Here is a 24,541-nt window from a genome sequence, read left to right as displayed (position 1 = left end):
CTATGTAATAATGAATACCATAAAAGGATCCCAAGGCTGAAGAGTTGTGAAATTCATTATGTCAATGGTTGTGTTACAGACCTTCTCTGGGGGATGATTAATGACTTCACCCGCATTATAAATACACATACGACACACCACACTACTTTAGTTAATGAAAAGTTTTGGCTGACAAGATCAACTCTGGGACTCTACAAAAATGAAATAAAGTTGAAACACACATGAGGCAGAGTAAGGCTTTGCTTCTGGTGAAGACAAGAATCCCAATGAACATTGTCAAGCATTAGGAAAAAAAAGTCGCAGAGTGCCATACTTCACATCTGCCATAAGGAACATCTGTATATTTCCAAGCAGTAGACAAATTCCAAACTTGGAAGAAGGAAGAATATAAATCACAAGATATGAGTCCATGCTTCCTGTGGTGAATTCTTCCACTTATGCCGCTAAGTATTTAAATCACACATGAGTAACAATATGGTCATATTCATGATTTCTGTTAAGCCTGTCACCTAAATTTCCAAAAAGTGAAATAAGTAACAAGAGTCCTGTAGACGTGTGAAATAACTTAATGTCTTTTTAACAAAGTGAAATATGTATTGTGAACTTTACCTGGTTTGGGTGTGTGTACATGCTCAGGTGCTAACTCTATATCAGGAGAAGCATCTTTGATAGCCTAAAAGGAAATTAAAACAAAGAGTATTAACAAATAAGGTAAACAACCTGTAGTCTTAACTTAAGATAAAAATGTGGAAGTTTTATATAAAATTATTACCTTCAGATGCATAGATTTCATCATAGAACCTAAAGGGCACAAAGGACATAATCAACTGGGTGAAAATACGGCAAAAACTGGTCACACACAGGCATGAGGAATGAAGATCAAGCTGAATCCTCATACTGGGCCATAGCAATGTGTAACTTGTATGTTTGGGAGTGGCTGTTTAGTTCATTGGTAGAAAAAGAAACATAAACAAACCTGAATCCATCTGGAAATACTGAAGAAATCATAGGAACATAGGATAAGTAAACATGGCAAGAAGATTTAAAAAGAGAGATTCTGGTTTTAATCACAGCAACTGAAAGCAAAAGTGTCCCTAAGTCAATGTGGGCATGCTGATTGATGGAGACAAAGGTGCTCTCTAAGCTGAGGAGCACATCATGACCCTGAGAAAAAGGGCGACATATATAGTGGGCGTATGAAAACTAAGCTAACGGTACAGTTAGGGAAAGATGGCATAGCTGAAGGGCACAAGTGAGAGTGAACACTTAATGAACACAGACATAATCTTACCCACCCAAAGCCCACTGCCATGGAGTCAAGTCTCACTCATAGCAAGAGGATCCCCAAGGCTGGACACGATTCTGGGCACAGTTAAACCGATGTTTCTCCTGTGGTGCAGCTAGTGGCTTTAGGACTTCCAGATAAACCTCTGACGGGCTGAAATTTACTCCACAGTGCCACCAGGGCTCTGTAGGCTTACTTACAGGACTAGTTAAATTTAGCCCATTAAATCTACATAAAGTAAAACACATTGGATGCAATGAATCGAGAAAATGCAGAGAGTCGCAGTATACAAAAGGATTAGCCCTATATCACTATTCAGCGCTACAGCATCATTTATAATTAAGAATATCTGAAAACTATTTATTCAGTGTGGTTATTTTTTTCTGTTTCTATGGATTGATTCACACTCATAGGGAACCTAAAGCCAGGACATAAGAGGGATTTCACGTTGTAATTGTTTGTTTACAGATTTATACGACTTGTGACTGTGGTGGCACTGATGGCTTCCAATTGCTCACCAGCCAATTAGCAGCCAGCACTTTGAGCCCCTGTGAAACAAGGGCTCCTGTAATCATTGAAAACAAAGATGTGCGTATTATAAGGCGATAGAGGACATCGTTAACGCAGAGCACGCGACCTCCATATCGAAGTTTCAAGGATTCTCTGTAAATGGACAGCAGCATTGAGAACGATGCAAACTGACAGGAAATCATTCAGCATTTCTCTTCATAAGCTGTGAGTCTGTTTACAACGGAATACATTAGTATTTAAGCACCTAATTTCAGACAAAAGCAATTGAGAAATCAGTAGTACTGTGTATCTGTGGGCCATCTATAAAACTCTACCTAATGTGCGCCTCCAGTCCCAGAGTTTGACAATTTACTCACCGTTTAGCATGTACTCTCAAGTATATATCTGCTTTCTGCTACCCTACAAGAAAGAACGCCTCCAAACAGTCCTGGAAATCTACTTGCTGCTTTGGTTGGATGAAGAAAGGAAATACCTAGGAAAAGACTGGTTGGGTTGTAGGTTACGTAAGAGAAGTCAACCCAAAGCGAAGTTTTCACAAAATGATTCTGGAAAGTCAGAAGTAGGCTGAAGCCAAGAGACTCTCTGATTGACTTCTCTGTGCTTGTTTACCTTTTCTGCTCTTTGGTACTTCTGATCTCTCTGCTTTATCCATGTTGTGGACCATTGTGTCTTCTGTTACAAGCAGAACTTCAATATTGTCTCTTTCCTTTTCTTCTAAGGTCATCCTTCTACATTTTGTAGAGGTTGCCTGATTTGTGGTCTGTGATGGTGGCTTAAATGGATCTTGATCATCAACGTCGAGTGTCCTGGTACGTTCCTGACTCACCCGGGGGGAACCAGAGTCTGGAATATCGGAAGATACAATGTTCATTTACAAGAAGGTAAATAATAACATAAATGTGACCAGCTTAGATAAACAGAAATCATGCTTGAATGTAGCAGTCTCTTGTCTCCCTCTCCTTGAAAAACAGTGGTGCTTTGTGTCACACTGCATGGGGCATGTTGTACACTTGTTCTGGGGAAACGCTGTGCTTCCATCGAGTCACAGTAGACTTGACAGTGACCAGAAGCACAGTGGTCTTCATTTAGATAATCTTATTAGCAATTGTCGTTCCTGTTGTTTAAATATCTTCAATTTTTCTGGGTTACCTGTTTGTGATCACTCAGCACATTCAATGATTTATTATGTGTTCCATGGAATTTCATTATAATCCTCCCAGAATTCGCTCTTTCTTCCTAATAACAGACCCCTTGTCTCCACATTTCAAGCTTAACTATGAATAGCAGTCTGTTTTCTATATTCTAGAGACAATACTGTGTGCATGTCAGCATTTTTGAAGATAATATTTCATATTTTAAAACTATTTTCAATACAATGAGTTAACCTCACTTCAGTTCACAGTCTTCAACATTTATTACCTAACCTTTGTGTGAACATAATGAATATACAAGAGAAGCAATACTCTTTGGCATTCTAAGTGCTTCCATTTAAACATAGGGTAAGTCCAAACTGAGCCTAGTCACAAAGTAGAACAATATGCTCTGACACAAGAAAATCATATAGTCAAAACAAGGTTTTTTTGTCTTTTTGGAATTCCAAATATGAATATCATAACGGCAGGTGAAAGAGGATAACAAATGACATTTCTGAGAATGTACACTCATATTGACATTGGTTCGGCTACCATTTCTGATATGGAAATAGGTCCAACTCCCTGAACACAACCTTTGAGGAAATCTATGTAATAATGAATACCATAAAAGGATCCCAAGGCTGAAGAGTTGTGAAATTCATTATGTCAATGGTTGTGTTACAGACCTTCTCTGGGGGATGATTAATGACTTCACCCGCATTATAAATACACATACGACACACCACACTACTTTAGTTAATGAAAAGTTTTGGCTGACAAGATCAACTCTGGGACTCTACAAAAATGAAATAAAGTTGAAACACACATGAGGCAGAGTAAGGCTTTGCTTCTGGTGAAGACAAGAATCCCAATGAACATTGTCAAGCATTAGGAAAAAAAAGTCGCAGAGTGCCATACTTCACATCTGCCATAAGGAACATCTGTATATTTCCAAGCAGTAGACAAATTCCAAACTTGGGAAGTAGGAAGAATATAAATCACAAGATATGAGTCCATGCTTCCTGTGGTGAATTCTTCCACTTATGCCGCTAAGTATTTAAATCACACATGAGTAACAATATGGTCATATTCATGATTTCTGTTAAGCCTGTCACCTAAATTTCCAAAAAGTGAAATAAGTAACAAGAGTCCTGTAGACGTGTGAAATAAATTAATGTCTTTTTAACAAAGTGAAATATGTATTGTGAACTTTACCTGGTTTGGGTGTGTGTACATGCTCAGGTGCTAACTCTATATCAGGAGAAGCATCTTTGATAGCCTAAAAGGAAATTAAAACAAAGAGTATTAACAAATAAGGTAAACAACCTGTAGTCTTAACTTAAGATAAAAATGTGGAAGTTTTATATAAAATTATTACCTTCAGATGCATAGATTTCATCATAGAACCTAAAGGGCACAAAGGACATAATCAACTGGGTGAAAATACGGCAAAAACTGGTCACACACAGGCATGAGGAATGAAGATCAAGCTGAATCCTCATACTGGGCCATAGCAATGTGTAACTTGTATGTTTGGGAGTGGCTGTTTAGTTCATTGGTAGAAAAAGAAACATAAACAAACCTGAATCCATCTGGAAATACTGAAGAAATCATAGGAACATAGGATAAGTAAACATGGCAAGAAGATTTAAAAAGAGAGATTCTGGTTTTAATCACAGCAACTGAAAGCAAAAGTGTCCCTAAGTCAATGTGGGCATGCTGATTGATGGAGACAAAGGTGCTCTCTAAGCTGAGGAGCACATCATGACCCTGAGAAAAAGGGCGACAAATATAGTGGGCGTATGAAAACTAAGCTAACGGTACAGTTAGGGAAAGATGGCATAGCTGAAGGGCACAAGTGAGAGTGAACACTTAATGAACACAGACATAATCTTACCCACCCAAAGCCCACTGCCATGGAGTCAAGTCTGACTCATAGCACGAGGATCCCCAAGGCTGGACACGATTCTGGGCACAGTTAACCCGATGTTTCTCCTGTGGTGCAGCTAGTGGCTTTAGGACTTCCAGATAAACCTCTGACGGGCTGAAATTTACTCCACAGTGCCACCAGGGCTCTGTAGGCTGACTTACAGGACTAGTTAAATTTAGCCCATTAAATCTACATAAAGTAAAACACATTGGATGCAATGAATCGAGAAAATGCAGAGAGTCGCAGTATACAAAAGGATTAGCCCTATATCACTATTCAGCGCTACAGCATCATTTATAATTAAGAATATCTGAAAACTATTTATTCAGTGTTGTTATTTTTTTCTGTTTCTATGGATTGATTCAAACTCATAGGGAACCTAAAGCCAGGACATAAGAGGGATTTCACGTTGTAATTGTTTGTTTACAGATTTATACGACTTGTGACTGTGGTGGCACTGATGTCTTCCAATTGCTCACCAGCCAATTAGCAGCCAGCACTTTGAGCCCCTGTGAAACAAGGGCTCCTGTAATCATTGAAAACAAAGATGTGCGTATTATAAGGCGATAGAGGACATCGTTAACGCAGAGCACGCGACCTCCATATCGAAGTTTCAAGGATTCTCTGTAAATGGACAGCAGCATTGAGAACGATGCAAACTGACAGGAAGTCATTCAGCATTTCTCTTCATAAGCTGTGAGTCTGTTTACAACGGAATACATTAGTATTTAAGCACCTAATTTCAGACAAAAGCAATTGAGAAATCAGTAGTACTGTGTCCCTGTGGGCCATCTATAAAACTCTACCTAATGTGCGCCTCCAGTCCCAGAGTTTGACAATTTACCCACCGTTTAGCATGTACTCTCAAGTATATATCTGCTTTCTGCTACCCTACAAGAAAGAACGCCTCCAAACAGTCCTTGAAATCTACTTGCTGCTTTGGTTGGATGAAGAAAGGAAATACCTAGGAAAAGACTGGTTGGGTTGTAGGTTACGTAAGAGAAGTCAACCCAAAGCGAAGTTTGCACAAAATGATTCTGGAAAGTCAGAAGTAGGCTGAAGCCAAGAGACTCTCTGATTGACTTCTCTGTGCTTGTTTACCTTTTCTGCTCTTTGGTACTTCTGATCTCTCTGCTTTATCCATGTTGTGGACCGTTGTGTCTTCTGTTACAAGCAGAACTTCAATATTGTCTCTTTCCTTTTCTTCTAAGGTCATCCTTCTACATTTTGTAGAGGTTGCCTGATTTGTGGTCTGTGATGGTGGCTTAAATGGATCTTGATCATCAACATCGAGTGTCCTGGTTCGTTCCTGACTCACCCGGGGGGAACCAGAGTCTGGAATATCGGAAGATACAATGTTCATTTACAAGAAGGTAAATAATAACATAAATGTGACCAGCTTAGATAAACAGAAATCATGCTTGAATGTAGCAGTCTCTTGTCTCCCTCTCCTTGACAAACAGTGGTGCTTTGTGTCACACTGCATGGGGCATGTTGTACACTTGTTCTGGGGAAATGCTGTGCTTCCATCGAGTCACAGTAGACTTGACAGTGACCAGAAGCACAGTGGTCTTCATTTAGATAATCTTATTAGCAATTGTCCTTCCTGTTGTTTAAATATCTTCAATTTTTCTGGGTTACCTGTTTGTGATCACTCAGCACATTCAATGATTTATTTTGTGTTCCATGGAATTTCATTATAATCCTCCCAGAATTCGCTCTTTCTTCCTAATAACAGACCCCTTGTCTCCACATTTCAAGCTTAACTATGAATAGCAGTCTGTTTTCTATATTCTAGAGACAATACTGTGTGCATGTCAGCATTTTTGAAGATAATATTTCATATTTTAAAACTATTTTCAATACAATGCGTTAACCTCACTTCAGTTCACAGTCTTCAACATTTATTACCTAACCTTTGTGTGAACATAATAAATATACAAGAGAAGCAATACTCTTTGGCATTCTAAATGCTTCCATTTAAACATAGGGTAAGTCCAAACTGAGCCTAGTCACAAAGTAGAACAATATGCTCTGACACAAGAAAATCATATAGTCAAAATAAGGTTTTTTTGTCTTTTTGGAATTCCAAATATGAATATCATAACGGCAGGTGAAAGAGGATAACAAATGACATTTCTGAGAATGTACACTCATATTTTCATTGGTTCGGCTACCATTTCTGATATGGAAATAGGTCCAACTCCCTGAACACAACCTTTGAGGAAATCTATGTAATAATGAATACCATAAAAGGATCCCAAGGCTGAAGAGTTGTGAAATTCATTATGTCAATGGTTGTGTTACAGACCTTCTCTGGGGGATGATTAATGACTTCACCCGCATTATAAATACACATACGACACACCACACTACTTCAGTTAATGAAAAGATTTGGCTGACAAGATCAACTCTGGGACTCTACAAAAATGAAATAAAGTTGAAACACACATGAGGCAGAGTAAGGCTTTGCTTCTGGTGAAGACAAGAATCCCAATGAACATTGTCAAGCATTAGGAAAAAAAAGTCGCAGAGTGCCATACTTCACATCTGCCATAAGGAACATCTGTATATTTCCAAGCAGTAGTCAAATTCCAAACTTGGGAAGTAGGAAGAATATAAATCACAAGATATGAGTCCATGCTTCCTGTGGTGAATGCTTCCACTTATGCCGCTAGGTATTTAAATCACACATGAATACCAACATGGGCATATTCATGATTTCTGTTAAGCCTGTCACCTAAATTTCCAAAAAGTGAAATAAGTAACAAGAATCCTGTAGACGTGTGAAATAACTTAATGTCTTTTTAACAAAGTGAAATATGTATTGTGAACTTTACCTGGTTTGGGTGTGTGTACATGCTCAGGTGCTAACTCTATATCAGGAGAAGCATCTTTGATAGCCTAAAAGGAAATTAAAACAAAGAGTATTAACAAATAAGGTAAACAACCTGTAGTCTTAACTTAAGATAAAAATGTGGAAGTTTTATATAAAATTATTACCTTCAGATGCATAGATTTCATCATAGAACCTAAAGGGCACAAAGGACATAATCAACTGGGTGAAAATACGGCAAAAACTGGTCACACACAGGCATGAGGAATGAAGATCAAGCTGAATCCTCATACTGGGCCATAGCAATGTGTAACTTGTATGTTTGGGAGTGGCTGTTTAGTTCATTGGTAGAAAAAGAAACATAAACAAACCTGAATCCATCTGGAAATACTGAAGAAATCATAGGAACATAGGATAAGTAAACATGGCAAGAAGATTTAAAGAAAGATTCAGGTTTAATCACAGCAACTGAAAGCAAAGGTGTCCCTAAGTCAATGTGGGCATGCTGATTGATGGAGACAAAGGTGCTCTCTAAGCTGAGGAGCACATCATGACCCTGAGAAAAAGGGCGACAAATATAGTAGGCGTATGAAAACTAAGCTAATGGTACATTTAGGGAAAGATGGCATAGCTGAAGGGCACAAGTGAGAGTGAACACTTAATGAACACAGACATAATCTAACCCACCCAAAGCCCACTGCCATGGAGTCAAGTCTGACTCATAGCAAGAGGATCCCCAAGGCTGGACACGATTCTGGGCACAGTTAACACGATGTTTCTCCTGTGGTGCAGCTAGTGGCTTTAGGACTTCCAGATAAACCTCTGACGGGCTGAAATTTACTCCACAGTGCCACCAGGGCTCTGTAGGCTTACTTACAGGACTAGTTAAATTTAGCCCACTAAATCTACATAAAGTAAAACACATTGGATGCAATGAATCGAGAAAATGCAGAGAGTCGCAGTATACAAAAGGATTAGCCCTATATCACTATTCAGCGCTACAGCATCATTTATAATTAAGAATATCTGAAAACTATTTATTCAGTGTGGTTATTTTTTTCTGTTTCTATGGATTGATTCACACTCATAGGGAACCTAAAGCCAGGACATAAGAGGGATTTCATGTTGTAATTGTTTGTTTACAGATTTATACGACTTGTGACTGTGGTGGCACTGATGGCTTCCAATTGCTCACCAGCCAATTAGCAGCCAGCACTTTGAGCCCCTGTGAAACAAGGGCTCCTGTAATCATTGAAAACAAAGATGTGCGTATTATAAGGCGATAGAGGACATCGTTAACGCAGAGCACGCGACCTCCATATCGAAGTTTCAAGGATTCTCTGTAAATGGACAGCAGCATTGAGAACGTTGCAAACTGACAGGAAATCATTCAGCATTTCTCTTCATAAGCTGTGAGTCTGTTTACAACGGAATACATTAGTATTTAAGCACCTAATTTCAGACAAAAGCAATTGAGAAATCAGTAGTACTGTGTCCCTGTGGGCCATCTATAAAACTCTACCTAATGTGCGCCTCCAGTCCCAGAGTTTGACAATTTACCCACCGTTTAGCATGTACTCTCAAGTATATATCTGCTTTCTGCTACCCTACAAGAAAGAATGCCTCCAAACAGTCCTTGAAATCTACTTGCTGCTTTGGTTGGATGAAGAAAGGAAATACCTAGGAAAAGACTGGTTGGGTTGTAGGTTACGTAAGAGAAGTCAACCCAAAGCGAAGTTTGCACAATATGATTCTGGAAAGTCAGAAGTAGGCTGAAGCCAAGAGACTCTCTGATTGACTTCTCTGTGCTTGTTTACCTTTTCTGCTCTTTGGTACTTCTGATCTCTCTGCTTTATCCATGTTTTGGACCGTTGTGTCTTCTGTTACAAGCAGAACTTCAATATTGTCTCTTTCCTTTTCTTCTAAGGTCATCCTTCTACATTTTGTAGAGGTTGCCCGATTTGTGGTCTGTGATGGTGGCTTAAATGGATCTTGATCATCAACATCGAGTTTCCTGGTACATTCCTGACTCACCCGGGGGGAACCAGAGTCTGGAATATCGGAAGATACAATGTTCATTTACAAGAAGGTAAATAATAACATAAATGTGACCAGCTTAGATAAACAGAAATCATGCTTGAATGTAGCAGTCTCTTGTCTCCCTCTCCTTGACAAACAGTGGTGCTTTGTGTCACACTGCATGGGGCATGTTGTACACTTGTTCTGGGGAAACGCTGTGCTTCCATCGAGTCACAGTAGACTTGACAGTGACCAGAAGCACAGTGGTCTTCATTTAGATAATCTTATTAGCAATTGTCGTTCCTGTTGTTTAAATATCTTCAATTTTTCTGGGTTACCTGTTTGTGATCACTCAGCACATTCAATGATTTATTTTGTGTTCCATGGAATTTCATTATAATCCTCCCAGAATTCGCTCTTTCTTCCTAATAACAGACCCCTTGTCTCCACATTTCAAGCTTAACTATGAATAGCAGTCTGTTTTCTATATTCTAGAGACAATACTGTGTGCATGTCAGCATTTTTGAAGATAATATTTCATATTTTAAAACTATTTTCAATACAATGAGTTAACCTCACTTCAGTTCACAGTCTTCAACATTTATTACCTAACCTTTGTGTGAACATAATGAATATACAAGAGAAGCAATACTCTTTGGCATTCTAAGTGCTTCCATTTAAACATAGGGTAAGTCCAAACTGAGCCTAGTCACAAAGTAGAACAATATGCTCTGACACAAGAAAATCATATAGTCAAAATAAGGTTTTTTTGTCTTTTTGGAATTCCAAATATGAATATCATAACGGCAGGTGAAAGAGGATAACAAATGACATTTCTGAGAATGTACACTCATATTGACATTGGTTCGGCTACCATTTCTGATATGGAAATAGGTCCAACTCCCTGAACACAACCTTTGAGGAAATCTATGTAATAATGAATACCATAAAAGGATCCCAAGGCTGAAGAGTTGTGAAATTCATTATGTCAATGGTTGTGTTACAGACCTTCTCTGGGGGATGATTAATGACTTCACCCGCATTATAAATACACATACGACACACCACACTACTTCAGTTAATGAAAAGATTTGGCTGACAAGATCAACTCTGGGACTCTACAAAAATGAAATAAAGTTGAAACACACATGAGGCAGAGTAAGGCTTTGCTTCTGGTGAAGACAAGAATCCCAATGAACATTGTCAAGCATTAGGAAAAAAAAGTCGCAGAGTGCCATACTTCACATCTGCCATAAGGAACATCTGTATATTTCCAAGCAGTAGTCAAATTCCAAACTTGGGAAGTAGGAAGAATATAAATCACAAGATATGAGTCCATGCTTCCTGTGGTGAATGCTTCCACTTATGCCGCTAGGTATTTAAATCACACATGAATACCAACATGGGCATATTCATGATTTCTGTTAAGCCTGTCACCTAAATTTCCAAAAAGTGAAATAAGTAACAAGAATCCTGTAGACGTGTGAAATAACTTAATGTCTTTTTAACAAAGTGAAATATGTATTGTGAACTTTACCTGGTTTGGGTGTAGGTACATGCTCAGGTGCTAACTCTATATCAGGAGAAGCATCTTTGATAGCCTAAAAGGAAATTAAAACAAAGAGTATTAACAAATAAGGTAAACAACCTGTAGTCTTAACTTAAGATAAAAATGTGGAAGTTTTATATAAAATTATTACCTTCAGATGCATAGATTTCATCATAGAACCTAAAGGGCACAAAGGACATAATCAACTGGGTGAAAATACGGCAAAAACTGGTCACACACAGGCATGAGGAATGAAGATCAAGCTGAATCCTCATACTGGGCCATAGCAATGTGTAACTTGTATGTTTGGGAGTGGCTGTTTAGTTCATTGGTAGAAAAAGAAACATAAACAAACCTGAATCCATCTGGAAATACTGAAGAAATCATAGGAACATAGGATAAGTAAACATGGCAAGAAGATTTAAAAAGAGAGATTCTGGTTTTAATCACAGCAACTGAAAGCAAAAGTGTCCCTAAGTCAATGTGGGCATGCTGATTGATGGAGACAAAGGTGCTCTCTAAGCTGAGGAGCACATCATGACCCTGAGAAAAAGGGCGACATATATAGTGGGCGTATGAAAACTAAGCTAACGGTACAGTTAGGGAAAGATGGCATAGCTGATGGGCACAAGTGAGAATGAACACTTAATGAACACAGACATAATCTTACCCACCCAAAGCCCACTGCCATGGAGTCAAGTCTGACTCATAGCAAGAGGATCCCCAAGGCTGGACACGATTCTGGGCACAGTTAACCCGATGTTTCTCCTGTGGTGCAGCTAGTGGCTTTAGGACTTCCAGATAAACCTCTGACGGGCTGAAATTTACTCCACAGTGCCACCAGGGCTCTGTAGGCTGACTTACAGGACTAGTTAAATTTAGCCCATTAAATCTACATAAAGTAAAACACATTGGATGCAATGAATCGAGAAAATGCAGAGAGTCGCAGTATACAAAAGGATTAGCCCTATATCACTATTCAGCGCTACAGCATCATTTATAATTAAGAATATCTGAAAACTATTTATTCAGTGTTGTTATTTTTTTCTGTTTCTATGGATTGATTCACACTCATAGGGAACCTAAAGCCAGGACATAAGAGGGATTTCACGTTGTAATTGTTTGTTTACAGATTTATACGACTTGTGACTGTGGTGGCACTGATGGCTTCCAATTGCTCAGCAGCCAATTAGCAGCCAGCACTTTGAGCCCCTGTGAAACAAGGGCTCCTGTAATCATTGAAAACAAAGATGTGCGTATTAAAAGGCGATAGAGGACATCGTTAACGCAGAACACGCGACCTCCATATCGAAGTTTCAAGGATTCTCTGTAAATGGACAGCAGCATTGAGAACGATGCAAACTGACAGGAAGTCATTCAGCATTTCTCTTCATAAGCTGTGAGTCTGTTTACAACGGAATACATTAGTATTTAAGCACCTAATTTCAGACAAAAGCAATTGAGAAATCAGTAGTACTGTGTCCCTGTGGGCCATCTATAAAACTCTACCTAATGTGCGCCTCCAGTCCCAGAGTTTGACAATTTACCCACCGTTTAGCATGTACTCTCAAGTATATATCTGCTTTCTGCTACCCTACAAGAAAGAACGCCTCCAAACAGTCCTTGAAATCTACTTGCTGCTTTGGTTGGATGAAGAAAGGAATACCTAGGAAAAGACTGGTTGGGTTGTAGGTTACGTAAGAGAAGTCAACCCAAAGCGAAGTTTGCACAAAATGATTCTGGAAAGTCAGAAGTAGGCTGAAGCCACGAGACTCTCTGATTGACTTCTCTGTGCTTGTTTACCTTTTCTGCTCTTTGGTACTTCTGATCTCTCTGCTTTATCCATGTTGTGGACCGTTGTGTCTTCTGTTACAAGCAGAACTTCAATATTGTCTCTTTCCTTTTCTTCTAAGGTCATCCTTCTACATTTTGTAGAGGTTGCCTGATTTGTGGTCTGTGATGGTGGCTTAAATGGATCTTGATCATCAACGTCGAGTTTCCTGGTACGTTCCTGACTCACCGGGGGGGAACCAGAGTCTGGAATATCGGAAGATACAATGTTCATTTACAAGAAGGTAAATAATAACATAAATGTGACCAGCTTAGATAAACAGAAATCATGCTTGAATGTAGCAGTCTCTTGTCTCCCTCTCCTTGACAGACAGTGGTGCTTTGTGTCACACTGCATGGGGCATGTTGTACACTTGTTCTGGGGAAACGCTGTGCTTCCATCGAGTCACAGTAGACTTGACAGTGACCAGAAGCACAGTGGTCTTCATTTAGATAATCTTATTAGCAATTGTCGTTCCTGTTGTTTCAATATCTTCAATTTTTCTGGGTTACCTGTTTGTGATCACTCAGCACATTCAATGATTTATTTTGTGTTCCATGGAATTTCATTATAATCCTCCCAGAATTCGCTCTTTCTTCCTAATAACAGACCCCTTGTCTCCACATTTCAAGCTTAACTATGAATAGCAGTCTGTTTTCTATATTCTAGAGACAATACTGTGTGCATGTCAGCATTTTTGAAGATAATATTTCATATTTTAAAACTATTTTCAATACAATGAGTTAACCTCACTTCAGTTCACAGTCTTCAACATTTATTACCTAACCTTTGTGTGAACATAATGAATATACAAGAGAAGCAATACTCTTTGGCATTCTAAGTGCTTCCATTTAAACATAAGGTAAGTCCAAACTGAGCCTAGTCACAAAGTAGAACAATATGCTCTGACACAAGAAAATCATGTAGTCAAAATAAGGTTTTTTTTGTCTTTTTGGAATTCCAAATATGAATATCATAACGGCAGGTGAAAGAGGATAACAAATGACATTTCTGAGAATGTACACTCATATTGACATTGGTTCGGCTACCATTTCTGATATGGAAATAGGTCCAACTCCCTGAACACAATCTTTGAGGAAATCTATGTAATAATGAATACCATAAAAGGATCCCAAGGCTGAAGAGTTGTGAAATTCATTATGTCAATGGTTGTGTAACAGACCTTCTCTGGGGGATGATTAATGACTTCACCCGCATTATAAATACACATACGACACACCACACTACTTCAGTTAATGAAAAGATTTGGCTGACAAGATCAACTCTGGGACTCTACAAAAATGAAATAAAGTTGAAACACACATGAGGCAGAGTAAGGCTTTGCTTCTGGTGAAGACAAGAATCCCAATGAACATTGTCAAGCATTAGGAAAAAAAGTCGCAGAGTGCCATACTTCACATCTGCCATAAGGAACATCTGTATATTTCCAAGCAGTAGACAAATTCCAAACTTGGGAAGTATGAAGAATATAAATCACAAGATATGAGTCCATGCTTCCTGTGGTGAATTCTTCCACTTATGCCGCTAAGTGTTTAAATCACACATGAGTAACAATATGGTCATATTCATGATTTCTGTTAAGCCTGTCACCTAAATTTCCAAAAAGTGAAATAAGTAACAAGAGTCCTGTAGACGTGTGAAATAACTTAATGTCTTTTTAACAAAGTGAAATATGTATTGTGAACTTTACCTGGTTTGGGTGTGTGTACATGCTCAGGTGCTAACTCTATATCAGGAGAAGCATCTTTGATAGCCTAAAAGGAAATTAAAACAAAGAGTATTAACAAATAAGGTAAACAACCTGTAGTCTTAACTTAAGATAAAAATGTGGAAGTTTTATATAAAATTATTACCTTCAGATGCATAGATTTCATCATAGAACCTAAAGGGCACAAAGGACATAATCAACAGGGTGAAAATACGGCAAAAACTGGTCACACACAGGCATGAGGAATGAAGATCAAGCTGAATCCTCATACTGGGCCATAGCAATGTGTAACTTGTATGTTTGGGAGTGGCTGTTTAGTTCATTGGTAGAAAAAGAAACATAAACAAACCTGAATCCATCTGGAAATACTGAAGAAATCATAGGAACATAGGATAAGTAAACATGGCAAGAAGATTTAAAAGGAGAGATTCTGGTTTTAATCACAGCAACTGAAAGCAAAAGTGTCCCTAAGTCAATGTGGGCATGCTGATTGATGGAGACAAAGGTGCTCTCTAAGCTGAGGAGCACATCATGACCCTGAGAAAAAGGGCGACAAATATAGTGGGCGTATGAAAACTAAGCTAACGGTACAGTTAGGGAAAGATGGCATAGCTGAAGGGCACAAGTGAGAGTGAACAATTAATGAACACAGACATAATCTTACCCACCCAAAGCCCACTGCCATGGATTCAAGTCTGACTCATAGCAAGAGGATCCCCAAGGCTGGACACGATTCTGGGCACAGTTAACCCGATATTTCTCCTGTGGTGCAGCTAGTGGCTTTAGGACTTCCAGATAAACCTCTGACGGGCTGAAATTTACTCCACAGTGCCACCAGGGCTCTGTAGGCTTACTTACAGGACTAGTTAAATTTAGCCCATTAAATCTACATAAAGTAAAACACATTGGATGCAATGAATCGAGAAAATGCAGAGAGTCGCAGTATACAAAAGGATTAGCTCTATATCACTATTCAGCGCTACAGCATCATTTATAATTAAGAATATCTGAAAACTATTTATTCAGTGTTGTTATTTTTTTCTGTTTCTATGGATTGATTCACACTCATAGGGAACCTAAAGCCAGGACATAAGAGGGATTACACGTTGTAATTGTTTGTTTACAGATTTATACGACTTGTGACTGTGGTGGCACTGATGGCTTCCAATTGCTCACCAGCCAATTAGCAGCCAGCACTTTGAGCCCCTGTGAAACAAGGGCTCCTGTAATCATTGAAAACAAAGATGTGCGTATTATAAGGCGATAGAGGACATCGTTAACGCAGAACACGCGACCTCCATATCGAAGTTTCAAGGATTCTCTGTAAATGGACAGCAGCATTGAGAACGATGCAAACTGACAGGAAGTCATTCAGCATTTCTCTTCATATGCTGTGAGTCTGTTTACAACGGAATACATTAGTATTTAAGCACCTAATTTCAGACAAAAGCAATTGAGAAATCAGTAGTACTGTGTCCCTGTGGGCCATCTATAAAACTCTACCTAATGTGCGCCTCCAGTCCCAGAGTTTGACAATTTACCCACCGTTTAGCATGTACTCTCAAGTATATATCTGCTTTCTGCTACCCTACAAGAAAGAACGCCTCCAAACAGTCCTTGAAATCTACTTGCTGCTTTGGTTGGATGAAGAAAGGAATACCTAGGAAAAGACTGGTTGGGTTGTAGGTTACGTAAGAGAAGTCAACCCAAAGCGAAGTTTGCACAAAATGATTCTGGAAAGTCAGAAGTAGGCTGAAGCCACGAGACTCTCTGATTGACTTCTCTGTGCTTGTTTACCTTTTCTGCTCTTTGGTACTTCTGATCTCTCTGCTTTATCCATGTTGTGGACCGTTGTGTCTTCTGTTACAAGCAGAACTTCAATATTGTCTCTTTCCTTTTCTTCTAAGGTCATCCTTCTACATTTTGTAGAGGTTGCCTGATTTGTGGTCTGTGATGGTGGCTTAAATGGATCTTGATCATCAACGTCGAGTTTCCTGGTACGTTCCTGACTCACCCGGGGGGAACCAGAGTCTGGAATATCGGAAGATACAATGTTCATTTACAAGAAGGTAAATAATAACATAAATGTGACCAGCTTAGATAAACAGAAATCATGCTTGAATGTAGCAGTCTCTTGTCTCCCTCTCCTTGACAGACAGTGGTGCTTTGTGTCACACTGCATGGGGCATGTTGTACACTTGTTCTGGGGAAACGCTGTGCTTCCATCGAGTCACAGTAGACTTGACAGTGACCAGAAGCACAGTGGTCTTCATTTAGATAATCTTATTAGCAATTGTCGTTCCTGTTGTTTCAATATCTTCAATTTTTCTGGGTTACCTGTTTGTGATCACTCAGCACATTCAATGATTTATTTTGTGTTCCATGGAATTTCATTATAATCCTCCCAGAATTCGCTCTTTCTTCCTAATAACAGACCCCTTGTCTCCACATTTCAAGCTTAACTATGAATAGCAGTCTGTTTTCTATATTCTAGAGACAATACTGTGTGCATGTCAGCATTTTTGAAGATAATATTTCATATTTTAAAACTATTTTCAATACAATGAGTTAACCTCACTTCAGTTCACAGTCTTCAACATTTATTACCTAACCTTTGTGTGAACATAATGAATATACAAGAGAAGCAATACTCTTTGGCATTCTAAGTGCTTCCATTTAAACATAAGGTAAGTCCAAACTGAGCCTAGTCACAAAGTAGAACAATATGCTCTGACACAAGAAAATCATGTAGTCAAAATAAGGTTTTTTTTGTCTTTTTGGAATTCCAAATATGAATATCATAACGGCAGGTGAAAGAGGATAACAAATGACATTTCTGAGAATGTACACTCATATTGACATTGGTTCGGCTACCATTTCTGATATGGAAATAGGTCCAACTCCCTGAACACAACCTTTGAGGAAATCTATGTAATAATGAATACCATAAAAGGATCCCAAGGCTGAAGAGTTGTGAAATTCATTATGTCAATGGTTGTGTAACAGACCTTCTCTGGGGGATGATTAATGACTTCACCCGCATTATAAATACACATACGACACACCACACTACTTCAGTTAATGAAAAGATTTGGCTGACAAGATCAACTCTGGGACTCTACAAAAATGAAATAAAGTTGAAACACACATGAGGCAGAGTAAGGCTTTGCTTCTGGTGAAGACAAGAATCCCAATGAACATTGTCAAGCATTAGGAAAAAAAGTCGCAGAGTGCCATACTTCACATCTGCCATAAGGAACATCTGTATATTTCCAAGCAGTAGACAAATTCCAAACTTGGGAAGTAGGAAGAATATAAATCACAAGATATGAGTCCATGCTTCCTGTGGTGAATTCTTCCACTTATGCCGCTAAGTATTTAAATCACACATGAGTAACAATATGGTCATATTCATGATTTCTGTTAAGCCTGTCACCTAAATTTCCAAAAAGTGAAATAAGTAACAAGAATCCTGTAGACGTGTGAAATAACTTAATGTCTTTTTAACAAAGTGAAATATGTATTGTGAACTTTACCTGGTTTGGGTGTGTGTACATGCTCAGGTGCTAACTCTATATCAGGAGAAGCATCTTTGATAGCCTAAAAGGAAATTAAAACAAAGAGTATTAACAAATAAGGTAAACAACCTGTAGTCTTAACTTAAGATAAAAATGTGGAAGTTTTATATAAAATTATTACCTTCAGATGCATAGATTTCATCATAGAACCTAAAGGGCACAAAGGACATAATCAACTGGGTGAAAATACGGCAAAAACTGGTCACACACAGGCATGAGGAATGAAGATCAAGCTGAATCCTCATACTGGGCCATAGCAATGTGTAACTTGTATGTTTGGGAGTGGCTGTTTAGTTCATTGGTAGAAAAAGAAACATAAACAAACCTGAATCCATCTGGAAATACTGAAGAAATCATAGGAACATAGGATAAGTAAACATGGCAAGAAGATTTAAAAGGAGAGATTCTGGTTTTAATCACAGCAACTGAAAGCAAAAGTGTCCCTAAGTCAATGTGGGCATGCTGATTGATGGAGACAAAGGTGCTCTCTAAGCTGAGGAGCACATCATGACCCTGAGAAAAAGGGCGACAAATATAGTGGGCGTATGAAAACTAAGCTAACGGTACAGTTAGGGAAAGATGGCATAGCTGAAGGGCACAAGTGAGAGTGAACAATTAATGAACACAGACATAATCTTACCCACCCAAAGCCCACTGCCATGGATTCATGTCTGACTAATAGCAAGAGGATCCCCAAGGCTGGACACGATTCTGGGCACAGTTAACCCGATGTTTCTCCTGTGGTGCAGCTAGTGGCTTTAGGACTTCCAGATAAACCTCTGACGGGCTGAAATTTACTCCACAGTGCCACCAGGGCTCTGTAGGCTTACTTACAGGACTAGTTAAATTTAGCCCATTAAATCTACATAAAGTAAAACACATTGGATGCAATGAATCGAGAAAATGCAGAGAGTCGCAGTATACAAAAGGATTAGCTCTATATCACTATTAAGCGCTACAGCATCATTTATAATTAAGAATATCTGAAAACTATTTATTCAGTGTTGTTATTTTTTTCTGTTTCTATGGATTGATTCACACTCATAGGGAACCTAAAGCCAGGACATAAGAGGGATTACACGTTGTAATTGTTTGTTTACAGATTTATACGACTTGTGACTGTGGTGGCACTGATGGCTTCCAATTGCTCACCAGCCAATTAGCAGCCAGCACTTTGAGCCCCTGTGAAACAAGGGCTCCTGTAATCATTGAAAACAAAGATGTGCGTATTATAAGGCGATAGAGGACATCGTTAACGCAGAACACGCGACCTCCATATCGAAGTTTCAAGGATTCTCTGTAAATGGACAGCAGCATTGAGAACGATGCAAACTGACAGGAAGTCATTCAGCATTTCTCTTCATAAGCTGTGAGTCTGTTTACAACGGAATACATTAGTATTTAAGCACCTAATTTCAGACAAAAGCAATTGAGAAATCAGTAGTACTGTGTCCCTGTGGGCCATCTATGAAACTCTACCTAATGTGCGCCTCCAGTCCCAGAGTTTGACAATTTACCCACCGTTTAGCATGTACTCTCAAGTATATATCTGCTTTCTGCTACCCTACAAGAAAGAACGCCTCCAAACAGTCCTTGAAATCTACTTGCTGCTTTGGTTGGATGAAGAAAGGAAATACCTAGGAAAAGACTGGTTGGGTTGTAGGTTACGTAAGAGAAGTCAACCCAAAGCGAAGTTTGCACAAAATGATTCTGGAAAGTCAGAAGTAGGCTGAAGCCAAGAGACTCTCTGATTGACTTCTCTGTGCTTGTTTACCTTTTCTGCTCTTTGGTACTTCTGATCTCTCTGCTTTATCCATGTTGTGGACCGTTGTGTCTTCTGTTACAAGCAGAACTTCAATATTGTCTCTTTCCTTTTCTTCTAAGGTCATCCTTCTACATTTTGTAGAGGTTGCCTGATTTGTGGTCTGTGATGGTGGCTTAAATGGATCTTGATCATCAATATCGAGTTTCCTGGTACGTTCCTGACTCACCCGGGGGGAACCAGAGTCTGGAATATCGGAAGATACAATGTTCATTTACAAGAAGGTAAATAATAACATAAATGTGACCAGCTTAGATCAACAGAAATCATGCTTGAATGTAGCAGTCTCTTGTCTCCCTCTCCTTGACAAACAGTGGTGCTTTGTGTCACACTGCATGGGGCATGTTGTACACTTGTTCTGGGGAAACGCTGTGCTTCCATCGAGTCACAGTAGACTTGACAGTGACCAGAAGCACAGTGGTCTTCATTTAGATAATCTTATTAGCAATTGTCGTTCCTGTTGTTTAAATATCTTCAATTTTTCTGGGTTACCTGTTTGTGATCACTCAGCACATTCAATGATTTATTTTGTGTTCCATGGAATTTCATTATAATCCTCCCAGAATTCGCTCTTTCTTCCTAATAACAGACCCCTTGTCTCCACATTTCAAGCTTAACTATGAATAGCAGTCTGTTTTCTATATTCTAGAGACAATACTGTGTGCATGTCAGCATTTTTGAAGATAATATTTCATATTTTAAAACTATTTTCAATACAATGAGTTAACCTCACTTCAGTTCACAGTCTTCAACATTTATTACCTAACCTTTGTGTGAACATAATGAATATACAAGAGAAGCAATACTCTTTGGCATTCTAAGTGCTTCCATTTAAACATAGGGTAAGTCCAAACTGAGCCTAGTCACAAAGTAGAACAATATGCTCTGACACAAGAAAATCATATAGTCAAAAAAAGGTTTTTTTTGTCTTTTTGGAATTCCAAATATGAATATCATAACGGCAGGTGAAAGAGGATAACAAATGACATTTCTGAGAATGTACACTCATATTGACATTGGTTGGGCTACCATTTCTGATACGGAAATAGGTCCAACTCCCTGAACACAACCTTTGAGGAAATCTATGTAATAATGAATACCATAAAAGGATCCCAAGGCTGAAGAGTTGTGAAATTCATTATGTCAATGGTTGTGTAACAGACCTTCTCTGGGGGATGATTAATGACTTCACCCGCATTATAAATACACATACGACACACCACACTACTTCAGTTAATGAAAAGATTTGGCTGACAAGATCAACTCTGGGACTCTACAAAAATGAAATAAAGTTGAAACACACATGAGGCAGAGTAAGGCTTTGCTTCTGGTGAAGACAAGAATCCCAATGAACATTGTCAAGCATTAGGAAAAAAAGTCGCAGAGTGCCATACTTCACATCTGCCATAAGGAACATCTGTATATTTCCAAGCAGTAGACAAATTCCAAACTTGGGAAGTAGGAAGAATATAAATCACAAGATATGAGTCCATGCTTCCTGTGGTGAATTCTTCCACTTATGCCGCTAAGTATTTAAATCACACATGAGTAACAATATGGTCATATTCATGATTTCTGTTAAGCCTGTCACCTAAATTTCCAAAAAGTGAAATAAGTAACAAGAATCCTGTAGACGTGTGAAATAACTTAATGTCTTTTTAACAAAGTGAAATATGTATTGTGAACTTTACCTGGTTTGGGTGTGTGTACATGCTCAGTTGCTAACTCTATATCAGGAGAAGCATCTTTGATAGCCTAAAAGGAAATTAAAACAAAGAGTATTAACAAATAAGGTAAACAACCTGTAGTCTTAACTTAAGATAAAAATGTGGAAGTTTTATATAAAATTATTACCTTCAGATGCATAGATTTCATCATAGAACCTAAAGGGCACAAAGGACATAATCAACTGGGTGAAAATACGGCAAAAACTGGTCACACACAGGCATGAGGAATGAAGATCAAGCTGAATCCTCATACTGGGCCATAGCAATGTGTAACTTGTATGTTTGGGAGTGGCTGTTTAGTTCATTGGTAGAAAAAGAAACATAAACAAACCTGAATCCATCTGGAAATACTGAAGAAATCATAGGAACATAGGATAAGTAAACATGGCAAGAAGATTTAAAAGGAGAGATTCTGGTTTTAATCACAGCAACTGAAAGCAAAAGTGTCCCTAAGTCAATGTGGGCATGTTGATTGATGGAGACAAAGGTGCTCTCTAAGCTGAGGAGCACATCATGACCCTGAGAAAAAGGGCGACAAATATAGTGGGCGTATGAAAACTAAGCTAACGGTACAGTTAGGGAAAGATGGCATAGCTGAAGGGCACAAGTGAGAGTTAACAATTAATGAACACAGACATAATCTTACCCACCCAAAGCCCACTGCCATGGAGTCAAGTCTGACTCATAGCAAGAGGATCCCCAAGGCTGGACACGATTCTGGGCACAGTTAACCCGATGTTTCTCCTGTGGTGCAGCTAGTGGCTTTAGGACTTCCAGATAAACCTCTGACGGGCTGAAATTTACTCCACAGTGCCACCAGGGCTCTGTAGGCTTAGTTACAGGACTAGTTAAATTTAGCCCATTAAATCTACATAAAGTAAAACACATTGGATGCAATGAATCGAGAAAATGCAGAGAGTAGCAGTGTACAAAAGGATTAGCCCTATATCACTATTCAGCGCTACAGCATCATTTATAATTAAGAATATCTGAAAACTATTTATTCAGTGTTGTTATTTTTTTCTGTTTCTATGGATTGATTCACACTCATAGGGAACCTAAAGCCAGGACATAAGAGGGATTTCACGTTGTAATTGTTTGTTTACAGATTTATACGACTTGTGACTGTGGTGGCACTGATGTCTTCCAATTGCTCACCAGCCAATTAGCAGCCAGCACTTTGAGCCCCTGTGAAACAAGGGCTCCTGTAATCATTGAAAACAAAGATGTGCGTAATATAAAGCGATAGAGGACATCGTTAACGCAGAGCACGCGACCTCCATATCGAAGTTTCAAGGATTCTCTGTAAATGGACAGCAGCATTGAGAACGATGAAAACTGACAGGAAATCATTCAGCATTTCTCTTCATAAGCTGTGAGTCTGTTTACAACGGAATACATTAGTATTTAAGCACCTAATTTCAGACAAAAGCAATTGAGAAATCAGTAGTACTGTGTCCCTATGGGCCATCTATAAAACTCTACCTAATGTGTGCCTCCAGTCCCAGAGTTTGACAATTTACCCACCGTTTAGCATGTACTCTCAAGTATATGTCTGCTTTCTGCTACCCTACAAGAAAGAACGCCTCCAAACAGTCCTTGAAATCTACTTGTTGCTTTGGTTGGATGAAGAAAGGAAATACCTAGGAAAAGACTGGTTGGGTTGTAGGTTACGTAAGAGAAGTCAACCCAAAGCGAAGTTTGCACAAAATGATTCTGGAAAGTCAGAAGTAGGCTGAAGCCAAGAGACTCTCTGATTGACTTCTCTGTGCTTGTTTACCTTTTCTGCTCTTTGGTACTTCTGATCTCTCTGCTTTATCCATGTTGTGGACCGTTGTGTCTTCTGTTACAAGCAGAACTTCAATATTGTCTCTTTCCTTTTCTTCTAAGGTCATCCTTCTACATTTTGTAGAGGTTGCCTGATTTGTGGTCTGTGATGGTGGCTTAAATGGATCTTGATCATCAATATCGAGTTTCCTGGTACGTTCCTGACTCACCCGGGGGGAACCAGAGTCTGGAATATCGGAAGATACAATGTTCATTTACAAGAAGGTAAATAATAACATAAATGTGACCAGCTTAGATCAACAGAAATCATGCTTGAATGTAGCAGTCTCTTGTCTCCCTCTCCTTGACAAACAGTGGTGCTTTGTGTCACACTGCATGGGGCATGTTGTACACTTGTTCTGGGGAAATGCTGTGCTTCCATCGAGTCACAGTAGACTTGACAGTGACCAGAAGCACAGTGGTCTTCATTTAGATAATCTTATTAGCAATTGTCGTTCCTGTTGTTTAAATATCTTCAATTTTTCTGGGTTACCTGTTTGTGATCACTCAGCACATTCAATGATTTATTTTGTGTTCCATGGAATTTCATTATAATCCTCCCAGAATTCGCTCTTTCTTCCTAATAACAGACCCCTTGTCTCCACATTTCAAGCTTAACTATGAATAGCAGTCTGTTTTCTATATTCTAGAGACAATACTGTGTGCATGTCAGCATTTTTGAAGATAACTTTTCATATTTTAAAACTATTTTCAATACAATGAGTTAACCTCACTTCAGTTCAA

The sequence above is a fragment of the Tenrec ecaudatus genome, chromosome 3 (genome assembly GCF_050624435.1).
Source record: "Tenrec ecaudatus isolate mTenEca1 chromosome 3, mTenEca1.hap1, whole genome shotgun sequence".
NCBI lineage: Eukaryota > Metazoa > Chordata > Mammalia > Afrosoricida > Tenrecidae > Tenrec > Tenrec ecaudatus.
The sequence above is the reverse complement of the archived record's forward strand: the minus strand, read 5'-3'. Positions refer to the sequence as shown.